Here is a 15,721-nt window from a genome sequence, read left to right as displayed (position 1 = left end):
ACGTGATGATCGGGTGTGATAGACTCAACGTTCACATACAACGGGTGCAAAACAGTTGCACACGCAGAACACTCGGGTTAAGCTTGACGAGCCTAGCATGTGCAGACATGGCCTCGGAACACATGAGACCGAAAGGTCGAGCATGAATCGTATAGTTGATATGATTAGCATAGGGATGCTTACCACTGAAACTATTCTCGACTCACGTGATGATCGGACTTGAGATAGTGGATTTGGATCATGTACCACTCAAATGACTAGAGAGATGTACTTTTTGAGTGGGAGTTCTTAAGTAATATGATTAATTGAACTAATTGTCATGAACATAGTCTAATGGTCTTTGCGAATTACGATGTAGCTTGCGCTATAGCTCTACTGTTTTTTTATGTTCCTAGAGAAAATTTAGTTGAAAATTGATAGTAGCAAACTTTGCAGACTGAGTCTGTAAAACCGAGGATTGTCCTCGTTGCTGCACAGAAGGCTTATGTCCTTAATGCACCACTCGGTGTGCTGCACCTCGAGCATCGTCTGTGGATGCTGTGAACATCCGACATACACGTTTCTGATGACTACACGATAGTTCAGTGCAAAGTACTTAATGGCTTAGAAGCAAGGCACCGAAAACGTTTTAAAATGTCACGGAACATAAATGATGTTCTAAAGAGATGAAATTGTGATTTCATGCTTGTGCCCTTGTTAAGAGGTACGAGACCTCCAACAAGATTCTTTGACCACAAAGTAAAGGAGAAAAGCTCAATCATTGAGCATGTGCTCAGATTGTCTGAGTACGACAATCACTTGAATCAAGTGGGAGCTAATCTTCCAGATGAGATAGTGATGGTTCTCCAAAAGTCACTGCCACCAAGCTTTGAGAGCTTCGTGATGAACTATAACATATCAAGGATAGATACAATGATCCTTGAGCGATTCGCAACGTTTGACACTGCGAAAGTAGAAATCAAGAAGGAGCATCAATAGTTGATGGTTTGGAAAACCACTAAGTTTCAAGAAAGGCGAGGGCTAGAAGGGATACTTCGTGAAACGGCAAAACAGTTGCTGCGCTAATGAAGAGACCCAAACCCAAACCCGAGACTAAGTGCTTCTGTAATAAGGGGAACAGTCACTGAGGCGGAGCAACTCTAGATACTTGGTAGATAAGAAGGCTGGCAAAAGTCGAGAGAAGTATATTTGATATACATAATGTTGATGTGTACTTTACTAGTACTCCTAGTAGCACAAGGGTATTGGATACCGGTTCGGTTGCTAAGTGATTAGTAACGCGAAATAAAAGCTACGACATAAACGGAGACTAGCTAAAGGCGAGGTGACGATACGTGTTGGAAGTGTTTCCAAGGTTGATATGATCAAACGTCGCACGCTCCCTCTACCATCGGGATTGGTGTTGAACCTAAATAATTGTTATTTGGTGCTTGCGTTAGGCATGAACATGATTGGATCGTGTTTATTGCAATACGATTATTCATTCAAAGAGAATAATGGTTACTCTATTTGCTTGAATAATCACCTTCAATGGTTTATTGAATCTCGATTGTAGTGTTACACATTGGTGCCAAAAGATACGAGTTAATGATGATAGTACCACTTACTTGTGGCACTGCCGCTTGAGTCATGTTAGTATAAATTGCATGAAGAGGGTCCATGCTGATGGATCTTTACTCACCTGATTGCGAATCACTAGTGACATGCAAATCATACCACATGAGCAAGGCCTTGTTTTCATTGAGATGAAACAAGATAGTAACTTGTCGGAAGTGATACATTTTTGATGTATGCAGTCCAATGAGTGCTGAGGCACGCAGTGGATATCATTATGTTCTTACTTCACTGACGACTTGAGTAGATACAGGAGTATTTACTTAATGAATCACAAGTCTGAAATACTGAAAAGTTCAATTCCGTTTCAGAGTGAAGTTCGTCGTAACAAGAGGATGAACTGTCTACGATATGATCATAGAAATGAATATCTGAGTTGCGAGTTTTTGGTACACAGTTAAGACAATGTGGAAATTGTTTCACAGTTCATGCCACCTGGAACATCATAGTGTGATGATGTGTCTGAACGTCATAGCCACGCACTATTTAGTATGGTGCATGCTGTGATGTCTCTTATCGAATTACCATTATCGTTTATGGGTTATGCATTAGAGACAACCGCATTCACTTTAAATAGGGCACCGCGTATTTCCGTTGAGATGACACAGTATAGACTGAGGTTTAGAGAAATCTAAACTGTCGTTTCTTGAAAGTTTGGGGCTTCGACACTTATGTGAAAAAGTTTCAGCCTGATAAGCTCGAACCCGAAGCGGATAAATGCATCTTCATAGGATATCCAAAACAGTTGGGTACATCTCCTATCTCAGATCCGAAAGCAAAGTGTTTGTTTCTAGAAACGGATCGTTTCTCGAGGAAAGGTTTCTCTCGAAAGAATTGAGTGGGAGGGTAGTAGAACTTGATGAGGTTATTGAACCATCACTTCAACCAGTGTGTAGCAGGGCATATGAAGTTGTTCCTGTGGCGCCTACACCAATTGAAGTGGAAGCTGATGATGGTGATCATTGAGCTTCGAATCAAGTTACTACAAACCTCGTAGGTCGACAAGGTCGCGTACTGCTGCAGAGTAGTACGGTAACCCTGTCTTGGAGGTCATGTTGTTGAGCAACAGTGAACCTACGAGTTATGGAGAAAGCGATGGTGGGCCCAGATTCCGACAAATGGCTGGAAGCCATGAAATCCGAGAGAGGATCCATGTATGAAAACAAAGTGTAGACTTTGAAAGAACTACTTGATGGTCATAAGACTATTGAGTAAAGATGGATCTTTAAAAGAAGACAGACGATGATGGTGATAAGTCACTATTAAGAAAAGCTCGACTTGTCGCAAAGATGTTTTCGACAAGATCAAACAGTTGACTATGATGAGACTTTCTCACTCGTAGCGATGCTAAAGGTCTGTTAGAATTATGTTAGTTGTTGATGCATTATTTATGAAATATTGCACGTAGGATGTCAAAACATTGTTTCTCGACGGTTTCCTTGAGCAAACATTGTATGTGATACAACGAGAAGGTTTTGTCGATCCTAAAGATACTAGCAAGTATGCAAGCTCCAGTGATCCTTCAATGGACTGGTGCAAGCATCTCGGAGTTGGAATATACACTTTGATGAGATGATCAAAGTTTTTGGGTGTGTACAAGGTTTATGAGAAACTTGTATTTCCAAAGAAGTGAGTGGGAGCACTATAGAATTTCTGATAGGTATATGTGGTTGACATATTGTGGATCAGAAGTAATGTAGAATTTCTGTAAAGCATACAAGGTTGTTTGAAAGAATTTTTCAAAGGAATACCTGGATTACGCTACTTGAACGTTGAGCATCAAAGATCTATGGAGATAGATCGAAAGCGCTTAATAGAAGTTTCAACAAGATGCATGCCTTGACAAGTTTTTGAAAGAGTTCAAAATAGACCAGCAAAGAAGGAGTTCTTGGTTGCGTTGTGAGGTGTGAATTTGAGTAAGACTCAAAACCCGACCACGGAAGAATAAAGAGAATAGATGAAGGTCGTCTTCTATGCCTTAGCCGTAGAATCTAAAGTATGCCATGCTGTGTACCGCACCTGAAGTGTGCCTTGACTCAAAGTATGTTGAGAGGTACAGAGAGTGATCCATGTTTGAATCACTAGCAGCGGTCAAAATTTATCCTTAGTAACAAATGGACTAAGGAATTTTTCTCGATTATGGAGGTGGTTAAAGAGTTCGTCGTAAAGGGTAACGTCGATGCAAGCTTTGACACTAATCTGAATAACTATGAGTAGTGAAACGGATTCATATAGTAGAGTGGATATTTGGAGCATTTCCGAATAGCACGTAGTAGCAGCATCTATAAGATGACATAAAGATTTGTAAAGAACGCACGGATCTGAAAGTTTCAGAACCGTTGACTAAAACCTCTCTCACAAGCAAGACATGATCAGACCCCATAACTATATGGGTGTTGGATTCGTTGGAATCACATGGTGATGTGAACTAGATTATTGACTCTAGTGCAAGTGGGAGACTGTTGGAAATATGCCCTAGAGGCAATAATAAATTAGTTATTATTATATTTCTTAGTTCATGATAATCGTTTATTATCCATGCTATAATTGTATTGATTGGAAACACAATACTTGTGTGGATACATAGACAAAACACTGTCCCTAGTAAGCCTCTAGTTGACTGGCTCGTTGATCAAAGATGGTCAAGGTTTCCTGGCCATAGGCAAGTGTTGTCACTTGATAACGGGATCACATCATTAGGAGAATCATGTGATGGACTAGACCCAAACTAATAGACGTAGCATGTTGATCGTGTCATTTTGTTGCTACTGTTTTCTGCGTGTCAAGTATTTATTCCTATGACCATGAGATCATATAACTCACTGACACCGGAGGAATGCTTTGTGTGTATCAAACGTCGCAACGTAACTGGGTGACTATAAAGATGCTCTACAGGTATCTCCGAAGGTGTTAGTTGAGTTAGTATGGATCAAGACTGGGATTTGTCACTCCGTGTGACGGAGAGGTATCTCGGGGCCCACTCGGTAATACAACATCACACACAAGCCTTGCAAGCAATGTGACTTACTGTAAGTTGCGGGATCTTGTATTACGGAACGAGTAAAGAGACTTGCCGATAAACGAGATTGAAATAGGTATGCGGATACTGACGATCGAATCTCGGGCAAGTAACATACCGAAGGACAAAGGGAATGACGTACGGGATTATATGAATCCTTGGCACTGAGGTTCAAACGATAAGATCTTCGTAGAATATGTAGGATCCAATATGGGCATCCAGGTCCCGCTATTGGATATTGACCGAGGAGTCTCTCGGGTCATGTCTACATAGTTCTCGAACCCGCAGGGTCTGCACACTTAAGGTTCGACGTTGTTTTATGCGTATTTGAGTTATATGGTTGGTTACCGAATGTTGTTCGGAGTCCCGGATGAGATCACGGACGTCACGAGGGTTTCCGGAATGGTCCGGAAACGAAGATTGATATATAGGATGACCTCATTTGGTTACCGGAAGGTTTTCGTGCATTACCGGAAAAGTTTCGGGCTCATCGGTAGTGTACCGGGAGTGCCGGGAGGGGTGCCGGGGACCATCGGGAGGGGTGTCACGCCCCAAGGGGTCTCATGGGCTATGGGAAGAGATAAACCAGCCCCTAGTGGGCTGGAATAAGTTCCCACTAAGGCCCATAAGGTTTGAGAAGGAAAAAACACAAGGTGGAAAGAGTTTCCAAGTGGGAAGGTGGAATCCTACTCCAAGTAGGATTGGAGTAGGACTCCTCCACCTCCAATTTCGGCCAAACCTTTAGGTTTTGAGGCTGCCTCCTCCCCTCCCTCCCACCTATATATACGGAGGTTTTAGGGCTGATTTGAGACGACTTTCTCACGGCTGCCCGACCACATACCTCCATAGTTTTTCCTCTAGATCGCGTTTCTGCGGAGCTCGGGCGGAGCCCTGCTGAGACAAGATCATCACCAACCTCCGGAGCGCCGTCACGCTGCCGGAGAACTCTTCTACCTCTCCGTCTCTCTTGCTGGATCAAGAAGGCCGAGATCATCGTCGAGTTGTACGTGTGCTGAACGCGGAGGTGCCGTCCGTTCGGTACTAGATCGTGGGACTGATCGCGGGATTGTTCGCGGGGCAGATCGAGGGACGTGAGGACGTTCCACTACATCAACCGCGTTCACTAACGCTTCTGCTGTACGATCTACAAGGGTACGTAGATCACTCATCCCCTCTCGTAGATGGACATCACCATGATAGGTCTTCGTGCGCGTAGGAAAATTTTTGTTTCCCTTGCGACGTTCCCCAACATCAAGTGGCTTGACATGGCGCATGTTCATGCATGTAGTTGAAACAAAATCAACATAACCTCTATGATGTTTGTGTTCATGGTGATTTATATCCTGCTCATGCTTGCACTCAATGTTAGTCAAACTCATTACATCTTGATGACTGTTGTCGCTCTCTAGTTGGTCGCTTCCCAGTATTTTGCTAGCCTTCACTTGTACTAAGCGGAATACTGCTTGTGCATTCACTTCCATAAACCCAAAAGTTTTTCCATGAGAGTCCACCATACCTACCTATTTGCGGTATCTACCTGCCGTTCCAAGTAAATTTGCATGTGCCAGTCTCTAAACCTTCAAGAAATAATCTGTTTTGCATGCCCGAACCGCTCATGATGTGACATGGGGCTATTGGTATCTTCCATGTTAGGCGTATTATCCTCGACATGTGTTTATTCACTGTCATTCACGAGAAAGGGGTCGGTAATTGGAATGCCCAGTTCCACGCTTAAATCGAAAACATAAGTGTAAAACAAGACTCCCCCCGGATTGATGTTAGTATGGACGGTACCCGAGGATTCGGCTAGCCGTGGAGTGTGATTGATTGGTGGTGGGGGAGTTAAAACTTTACTTTTCTGTTTGGGAACCGCCTATAGCATGAGTAGCATGGAAGATATTGAGAACTCTTGGTCATTGTGTTGACAATGAAAGCATGCCACCCAAAATTATTATCTTTGTTTTCAAAGCTTGAGCTCTGGCACCTCTGCAAATCAATGCTTCCCTCTGCGAAGGGCTTGTCTATTTATTTTCCTGTTGAGTCATCCTCTTCTTATATAAGCACCAATTAGAGAGCACCTTTGTCATTTTTATGCTTTGCTTTTGATTGGTATTGAGTATGACTATGACTGGATCTTTGCTGCTATGAATTACAATGTTTAGTCAGCCCTTGATCTTTGAAAGTGCTCTGCATTTATGTTTTGCGGTCTCAGAAAGAGCTAGCGAGATACCACCTATTCATATTGCTTCATGCTTGTTTTGATTGAATTGTTGGTATCTAAAACTTATTATTGTTTGCTCGCTAGCTGATTATGTCATTGATATTAGTTTACCGTGAGACCTATGTGTCACTTGCTTATGTGGTTAACTTGTGATCTTGCTGAAATTCTGGTTATGAGTTAGACATAGTTGCAACAACAAGATCAAACAAAGTTTGTCAAAGTTTTTCTTTCTCTTTCAGTTTGTCAACTGAGTTGCTTGAGGACAAGCAAGGTTTTAAGCTTGGGGGAGTTGATACGTCTCCATCGTATCTACTTTTTCAAACTCTTTTGCCCTTGTTTTGGACTCTAATTTGCATGATTTGAATGGAACTAACCCGGACTGACGCTGTTTTCAGCAGAATTGCCATGGTGTTGTTTTTGTGCAGAAATGAAAGTTCTCGGAACGTCCTGAAAATTTACGGAGAATATTTCTGGAAAATATGAAAAATATCTGCGCAAAGATCCACCGGAGAGGACGGGCTAGTGGGCCACAAGCCCGGTAGCCGCGGCCTCCCCCCTGGCCGCGGCTACCATGCTTGTGGGGCCCACGTGGCTCTGCCGCCCCCAATTCCAATGCTATTTATTCCCTTTCGTCCCGGAAAAAATCAGGAGAGAAGAGTTCATCGCGTTTCACGATCTAGAGGCGCCGCCACATCCCGTTCTTGCCTTGGAGGGCAAATCTGGAGTCCGTTTTGGGCTCCGGATCAAGGAGATCGTCGCCATCGTCATCATCAACCTTCTTCCCTCTCCAATTCCATGAAGCTCTTCATCGTTCGTGAGTAATCTATTCGTAAGCTCGCTGGGCGGTGATGAGTAGGATGAGATCTATCATGTAATCGAGTTAGTTTTTGACGAGGATTGATCACTGGTATCCACTATGTTCTAAGATTGATGTTGCTACTACTTTGCCATGCTTAATGCTTGTCACTAGGGCCCGAGTGCCATGAATTCAGACCTGAAATTATTATGTTGTCACCAATATATGTGTGTTTTAGATCCGACCTTGCAAGTTGTAGTTACCTACTATGTGTTATGATCCGGCAACCCCGGAGTGACAATAACCGGAACCACTCCCGATGATGACCATAGTTTGAGGAGTTCATGTGTTCACCAAGTGCTAATGCGTTGGTCCGGTTCTTTATTAAAAGGAGAACCTTAATATCCCGTAGTATCCATTTGGACCCCGCTGCCACGGGAGGGATGGACAATAGATGTCATGCAAGTTCTTTTTCCTAAGCACGTATGACTACACACGGAATGCATGCCTACATCACATTGACGAACGGGAGCTAGTCACATATCTCTCCGTGTTATAACTATTGCATGATGAATGTCATCCAACAAATCACCGATCCATTGCCTACGAGTTTGTCCCACTTCTATTGTTACTTGTTGCTGTTGTTACTTGCTTTGTTCTGCTGCTGATACTACTGTTGCTGCTACTGTTACTTGCTGCTACTATTACTTGCTTTGTCCTGCTGCTGCTGCCACTACTGTTACTTGATGTTGCTGTTACTTGCTACTGCTGCTACTTGCTAATGCTGTCACTATTGTTGTTCCTTGCCACTAATGTTACTCGTTACACTGCTATTACCTACTACAATACTTTTCTGGCGCCATTGATACTTCAGTTAGGAATAATCTGTCGTCAACAGATTCTTTCCTAGCACCGTTGCTATCATACTACCTTTGCTGCTTATATCCTGCTTGCAGATACTAATCTTTCAGGTGTGGTTGAGCCGACAACTCAACTGCTAATACTGGAGAATATCCTTTCACTTCCATCGTGTCGAACCAACAATTTTGGGTTGAATACTCTACCCTCAAAAACTGCCGCGATCCCACACGCTGGTGGGCCATTGCAAGACAATTGCTAATTGTTGAGCAACTGGAAGCATACTATACTTATGTCTTTTCTCTTTTATTTTACAAGGTTTACATGAAGAGGGAGAATGCCGGCAGCTGGAATTCTTGACCGAAAAAGGAGCAAATCTGAGAGACCTATTCTGCACAACTCCCAAAGTCCTGAAAACTCACGGAGAATTACTCTGGAATATATAAAAAATATTGGGCAGAAGAAATACATAAGGGGACCCACCAAGTGTCCACAAGCCAGGGGGCGCGCCCTACCCCCCTGGGCGCACCCTGCACTCTTGTGGGCCCCCTGGAAGGCCTCCGGTGCCCATCTTCTTCTATATGAAGGGTTTTGACTTGGAAAAAATCATGTCAGAACTTTCGGGGCGAAGCGCCGCCGTCTCGAGGTGGAACTTTGGCAGAACCAATCTAGAGCTCCGGCGAAGCTGTTCTGCCGGGGAAACTTCCCTCCCGGAGGGGGAAATTAAAGCCATCGTCATCACCAACGATCCTCTCATCGAGAGGGGGTCAATCTATATCAAGATCTTCATCAGCACCATCTCCTCTCCAAACCCTAGTTCATCTCTTGTATCCGATCCTTGTCTCAAACCTCAGATTGGTACCTCGGGCTTGCTAGTAGTGTTGATTACTCCTTGTAGTTGATGCTAGTTGGTTTACTTAGTGGAAGATCATATGTTCAAATCCTTAATGATTATTACTACTCCTCTGATTATGAACATGAATATTCTTTGTGAGTAATTGCATTTGTTCCTGAGAACATGGGATAAGTCTTGCTATAAGTAATCATGTGAATTCAGTATTTGTTCAATATTTTGATGAGATGTATGTTGTCTCTCCTCTAGTGGTGTCATGTGACCATCGACTACATGACACTTCACCATTATTTGGGCCTAAGCGAAGGCATTGGGAAGTAATAAGTAGATGATGGGTTGCTAGAGTGACACAAGCTTAAACTCTAGTTTATGCGTTGCTTCGTAAGGGGCTGATTTGGATCCATATGTTTCATGCTACGGTTAGATTTATCTTAATTCTTCTTTCGTAGTTACGGATGCTTGCGAGAGAGGTTAATCATAAGTGGGATGTTTGTCCAAGTAAGGGCAGCACCCAAGCACCGGTTCACCCACATACCAAATTATCAAAGTAACGAACACGAATCATATGAGCATGATGACAAAAATTCCCATGTGTCCTCGGGAGCGCTTTGCTTTATATAAGAGTTTGTCCAGTCTTGTCCTTTGCTACAAAAAGGATTGGGCCACCTTGCTGCACCTTTGTTACATTTTTTTACTTGCTACCCGTTACAAATTACCTTATCACAAAACTATCTGTTACCGATAATTTCAGTGCTTACAGAGAATACCTTACTGAAAACCGCTTGTCATTTCCTTCTGCTCCTCGTTGGGTTCGACACTCTTACTTATCGAAAGTACTACGATAGATCCCCAATACTTGTGGGTCATCAATCATAACGAGGGCAGCAAGGTTGATGAAGAGGATCTCCGTGAGCGATCCAGGACCCCTCCGGCAAGGTGCTGGAACGGAGCTCCAAATGGGATCGCCGGGAACACATACTTGCGGTGGCAGAAAAAATGTTTCTCTCTTCTTTTTAGTTTTTCCCCAATATATGTGAATTTATAGTCCAGAGAACGGAGCAAGAGGGGCCACCAGGGAGGCACAAGCCAGCAAGGCGCGACCACCCCCCTGACCACGCCCTATTGGCTTGTGCTTCCCTTGTGTGGCTTCAGGTCTCCTCCCAAAGCTTCCAAGTCTTCTTTTGGTCGAGAAAAAATCATAAAAAAAATTCATGGCAAGCAAACGTCGTTTGGTACTGAAAACCTGAAAAACAAAAAACACGTAGAAAATAGCAACTGGCCCTAGGCACTGGGTTAATAGGTTAGTGCTGAAAAATAATATAAATTGGTGAATTATGACCCAAAAAGTATCCAAGGATGATAATATAATATCATGGAATAATAAAAAATTACAAATACATTGGAGATGTATCAACCCCCTCCACCATAAGTTTTGGAGCAACCCACCTCGAAGACATTGAGAGAGAACTATCGTGTGAGGATAAACCCAAACACCTAGAGCCAAAGCGTTTGAGCATTACCAAAGTCATTCTGTTCTGAGAGAACTGGAGACTTGTTACACTTGAATAATGCGATCTTCCAGGTGGTTAGGCATCATGGTCTAGTGCATCCAAGAGTCGTTGTGGATTGTCGGGTGACCATGGTCTAGATCAATCCAAGAGTCAATGTGGATTGATGGGTGATCAAGTTTCTACGGGTTTCGAAAGTCTCCCCTGAAAACTTACTTGAGTAATTGGGTCTGGTGTGAGAGACTTTGGATCAAGGTGAAGACGAGGTCTAAGCCTCCCTAACGAGACGTACAATTGTCATACCAACTGGAACTGGTCCAACAAATCATGTGTCTTCGCCAAGCTATTGGTTCTATCTTTCACTCCTTTACTTACTCTATTGTGAAGCCATTGCTTGATCCTATCAACCCGAAGACATTCTCTCAAGACATTCCCAACTATTGTTTATCTTCATACTACCTAAGTTTATCATTGATATATCTTAGTATGCATGATGACTATGCTTTATATGTTTGAATGTCTTCGTAGTATTGCATGCTTTGCTTAGATCCTTTATCGTTGTCCCTACTTGATCTTGTATCGCTTCCACTCAACTTTGAATATAGTTACCGTTTCAAAGCTTTTCATCAAAATCGCCTATTCACCCCCTCTAGTCGATAACTAGCACTTTCAATTAGCTCTCTCGAAGCAAAGTACTACTCACATTTCCCTAGGGGGAGGTTGGTAGGAGTTAACCATCGCGTGCCCCCGACCTAAGCAACACAGGATTTCAATGAGGAATAAGAATGCTCACACATCATCACCATGCCATAACCAATATTTAGATGAACAACAAATTAACGTCCTTTAACTATCGATGTTTTTACTAACCAACAATCATGCAGTCATACACTTTCATGTTACCACATAAATACCATTAACTCAAAATTTCTATTTTATGTGCTACATGTGGTTTTGATTATGCACTCCTTGAATACCTATTACTTTTGGACTAGTCTTATAACCCATGCAAATTAGCGTTGATGTTTATTTCTATAAAATCTATACGCCACCGTGCTCTAAAAGATACTATAAGTGAAGTACTAGAGCAACTTCTTAGCTCAAAAGATATAAGTGAAGCACAAAGAGTATTCTAATAAATCATGGTGAACATGTGTCTCTCTCAAGTGGGTGTGTCCAGCAAACAATGATTATGGAAAACTAAAACAAAAGCAAACTACGCTCCAAGCAAAACACATATCATGTGATGAATAAAAATATAGCTCCAAGTGATATATCAATGGATTGAGAAGAAAGAGGGGATGCCTTCCTGGGAATCCCCAAGCTTAGATGCTTTAGTATTCCTAGAATATTACCTTGGGGTGATTTGTTCATCCCCAAGCTTAGGCTCTTGCCGCTCCGTATTTATTCATCCATCATGATAATAACCAAAACTTGAAAATTTCAGCGCACAAAACTCAATAGAAAACCCATGAGATCCGTTAGTAGGATAGGCGAACCATAACATTAGGTATTGTTATAAATTGATTCATATTTTATTATTGCATATTATACTTTATTCTAGCTTCTCCATGACTTATACCACCCCCCCCAATATAATCCATAGCATCATCAAAACAAGCAAACTATGCAAGCAAAAAAATAGAATCTATCTAAAACGGAACAGTCTGTAGTGAGCAGCGAAGGGACCCTACTTATGCAACTTAGAACATTCTAAAAAATTAGGACAATCTGAGGGATTTGTAATACAACATTATGTAAAAACTTAGGATAAAAAATATGTTCTTGTAAAATCAGACAAATTCTGCACTGGACGCTAAAGTTTCTATTTTTGCACCGTATCAATTCTACTTATCATTGAAATCATCCAAAGGCTTTACTTGGCACAAACACTAATTTAAACATAAAACCCAATAATTACAGTAGAAATAATCATGTTATCTCACGTAAACAGAAAGTGGAACAAGAAAAATAATATAACTACTGGGTTGCCTCCCAACTAGCGCCATTATTTACCCCCCCCCACACACACACACTAACTAGGCATAAGTGATATCACCTTTCTTGGAATTTACATCTCGAGACGTGTGTTCATGATGGGGGATTTTCAAGGACAATAGGAAATTCATCATCAAGCAATAGCTTAGCATTATCAATACTACTCTCCTCAAAACCTTTTGTATTCTCTCTTACTATCCAAGAATGTTGTTTATTGATAGCATTGAAAACTTATTGGATAATATGAACGGGAGGAACTTATTTCTTAGTATTTTCATCAAAGGTATGGTTATCTCAAAACACATACGTCATCATATTGTCCTCATTATATAAAATTTCATCTATCATAGGATGTTCACGGCTCATATTGCAGTGTTCAAAGATATCTCGAGCCTCTCGCACTATATAGTCGAATTCATGCATAAGGATAAGAGTGGCCATCTTCTTAGACCTAGGGTCTTTTTTTGCCGGCAACTCATAGAAAAGCCTTCGCAAAGTAGTGTGAGTACTCATAAATCTTTTTTTTAAGTTTGAGAACAAGAGCGGAAATGGCATCGACGTAACTTTTGGTTCTTTTAAGGATTCGCGTATCCTTGCAAGCTAAAGTACCCATACAATTAAAGAATTCATGGATAATGCTTTTACCTATGATGTTCCCCTTTCCAGTAACAAAAACTTTTACATCTTGTTGTGGGGGAGTTTCCTCTCTTGGGGTTTTGCCACCATCATCCTTTTCAATGATAAAATCAGACATGATAGCAACTTCAAGCAAACTAGCAAAGGTAAATATTTTTGTTTTTTATAGCAAGAAAAATATAACAATAAATAAAAAGTAGAATAAGTGAATGATAATTTGTGAGAGGTTACTTGATAGTAAGTTGGTGATACTCCCCAACAACGGTGCCCGAAATCCTTCCTTATACTTGTGATCTACGTTGGGTTTTTCCATGAAGAGGAGAGGATAATGCATCACATCATAGATATGTATTTCCCTCATTGAGAACCAATGTTATTGAACCAATAGGAGGATCACACAACTCCCGTCTTGAGCGCCTACACACAAAAGAGCAAACACTTGCACCCAATGCGGGCAAGAGGGTTGTCAATCCCCTTGAACTCGTTACTTGCAAGCAGATACGTAGTGTAGTTATATAGTTTAAATATATTAAATATAGAAGTAAATATATATAATAAAAGGCAATAAATAAATAGTAATGTTTGTAAATTTATATGCTAATAGACCTGGGGGCCATATTGTTCTCTAGGGGCATCTCTCTCGAAGAAGGCATACGGTGGATAAATAAATTACTGTTGGGCAATTGATAGAAAAACGCATAGATGTGCAATATTTATTCACGAAAATGATCATGTGTATATAGTAATCACGTCCATAAGCAAGTATACCGACTCATGCCTGCATCTACTACTATTACTCCACCCATCGATCGCTATCCAGCATGCATCTAGAGTATTAAGTAAAAAAGAGTAGTGCTTGGAGAACAATGACACGATGTAGAAAAAGTAAACTCAATTAACATGAATGAACCCATCGTTTTATCCTTAGTGGCAAAAATAAAAATACGTGTCATGTCCCTTCCTGTCACTTGGATTGAGCACCACAAGATTGAACCCACTACAACACACCCCTCTCAACAAAGATAGATCAATCTAGTTGGCCAACCCAAATCAATAAATCAGGGAGATTTAGGAAACTATGATAATCATGCAAATAAAAATCATATAATTTAGAGAAGACTCAAATATTTATCATGAATAATCTGAACATAAACCCACAATTCATCGGATCCCAACAAACGCACCGCACAAAGTGATTGGCATCTTCTGGTTGCTCAAGAAAAATGTAAGGAAAATAGCTAGAGCTTGTAAGCCTAACTTGCATTGTGTTGCTTTTACCTCATGCCACCTCAATGATTTATGTGATCAAGCAAATGCACTCTCTACTATGTTAACTGTAGGTATTGCTTTTGTATGCTTTCTTCATGTTGGACATTTTGAAAGTGTTTTCCCTTTGTTTGTAGTCCATAGATTTGTGCATCATTGATACCACTTACCTCAAGATTACAAGTCACAGTGGCAACATCAGACTACTAATACTTTTACCTATGTATGAAGATGTGATCATTCATAAACATGGAAGACATATAAATCCAGTAGGGATTGTACTTCGAGTGTGTTTGAAATTTTATCGTGCTCATGTCATTGCATTGAGAATATTTACATGCGATGACCTTAGATTGTTGGTTTAAGTTAGTTGTTATATCTAGATGATAAAAGAACTATGTTACCTCAATAGCATTTTGTAATGAATAATAAATATTGTGTGTCCAACAATAATACATTGTAGTGAACAACAAACACTCCATGGCTAGCAACAGTTAAGTAGTTATCCTACTAATGCAACTCCGGCAATCGGTAAATTGTCTCCCGCATATGTCCACACACAAGGGGGGGGATCCGCGGACACGGATGCGGGAGGGCAACATCCAACCGTAGCCGCATATATTTCAGCCCGCATTTTAACAAACCGGGCGAAATTCATGCAAACCGGTCGATATTCATTGAAGTTCGGATAGGAAATAGCACAAATCATCCATACATACCATGCAAATTAAGTCTAGTACAACAAGATCTCAAATTAAGCAGATGTAGAACAAGTTTTGATTAAATTATCATATCGTTCCACACATACCGCCCCTTTCAGCTTTATCCAAAGTGTGTGCACGTAAATGGTCGTCCCTCTTTCATGTGGTACGCCACGACAACACGTGCGGGCTACATATAATGTGTAGACCAACATTGAGTGAATAAATCAATCAACAAGTTGAGCAAGAGG

The sequence above is a fragment of the Hordeum vulgare genome, chromosome 5H (assembly GCF_904849725.1).
Source record: "Hordeum vulgare subsp. vulgare chromosome 5H, MorexV3_pseudomolecules_assembly, whole genome shotgun sequence".
In the NCBI taxonomy this organism is placed as follows: Eukaryota; Viridiplantae; Streptophyta; class Magnoliopsida; order Poales; family Poaceae; genus Hordeum; species Hordeum vulgare.
Note: the sequence above shows the minus strand (reverse complement) of the source record.